Source organism: Bison bison, unplaced genomic scaffold, assembly GCF_000754665.1.
Source record: "Bison bison bison isolate TAMUID 2011002044 unplaced genomic scaffold, Bison_UMD1.0 scf7180017845362, whole genome shotgun sequence".
NCBI classification, from domain to species: Eukaryota; Metazoa; Chordata; class Mammalia; order Artiodactyla; family Bovidae; genus Bison; species Bison bison.
The window spans coordinates 21,971-23,326 of NW_011475935.1; positions in this window are offsets into that span (position 1 = coordinate 21,971).

Consider the following 1,356-nt stretch of genomic DNA (forward strand, 5'->3'; position numbering starts at 1 on the left):
AGGTTATTGATATTTCTCCCGGCAATCTTGATTCCAGCTTGTGCTTCCTCCAGCCCAGCATTTCTCATGATGTACTCTGCACAGAAGTTAAATAAGCAGGGTGACAATACACAGCTTTGACCTACTCCTTTTCCTATTTGGAACCAGTCTATTGTTCCATGTCCAGTTCTAACTGTTGCTTCCTGACCTGCATACAAATTTCTCAAGAGGCAGGTCAGATGGTCTGGTATTCCCATCTCTTTCAGAATTTTCCAGAGTTTATTGTGATCCACACAAAGGCTTTAGCATAGTCAATAAAGCAGAAATAGATGTTTTTCTGGAACTCTCTTACTTTTTCGATGATCCAGCGGATGTTGGCAATTTGATCTCTGGTTCCTCTGCCTTTTCTAAAGCCAGCTTGAACATCTGGAAGTTCACGGTTCACGTATTGCTGAAGCCTGGCTTGGAGAATTTTGAGCATTACTTTACTAGCGTGTGAGATGAGTGCAATTGTGCGGTAGTTTGAGCATTCTTTGGCATTGCTTTTCTTTGGGATTGGAATGAAAACTGACCTTTTCCAATGAAGTATTAGCAACATCAAAGTACTGGCTTGCATAAACATGAATTTTGATGACTTATTTTTACATCTTTCATACATTGTATTATCTAAATATTCATATTTGTATTATTAATTTTAACTGCTAATTACCTAGTATGGGGGCTTCCCAGGTGGCACAGAGGTAAATAATCGGCCTGCCAATGGAGGAGATGAAAGAGACGCAGGTTTGCTCCCCGGGTTGGGAAGATTCCCTGGAGCAGGAAATGGCAACCCACTCCAGTATTCTTGCCTGGGGAATCCTAAGGACAGAGGAGCCTGGCGGGCTGCAGTCCACGGGGTCGCAAAGAGCTGGGCATGACTGACTGCCCAGGCCTTTAAAATTCACTGTCTCAAATCCTTAGGACAATTCCGCAAGGCGTGAGGCCCAGAGAGGTTATATAACTCGATTGTGTACATGCTTTTTCTGTAACCGCACTGCCAAAGAGAGTCCCCTTCAGGGCTGGACACCAGGCCAGCACTCACCCTGACTGCTGGACAGAGGCAGGGGCAGGTGCATCTCTTCCCCTCAGGCAGAGCGTCCCCAGATTGAACCGGAAAACATCTGTCTTCAGGTGGGCTGTTATGCTTCCTAAGTTATTAATACTGTAACTGCACATAACATACAACTGCAGGTAGAAAAGGCTTGGGGTGGAAGACGGCAGACGTACAGAGGAGCTTCTGGAACACAACTCAATTGTGGGTCAGGGCACCCGTGGTTCTGAAGCCATGTCTTTCAGGAGTGCTCTCATCTACTTACACAAGCTGCACTCTTGTTTCAG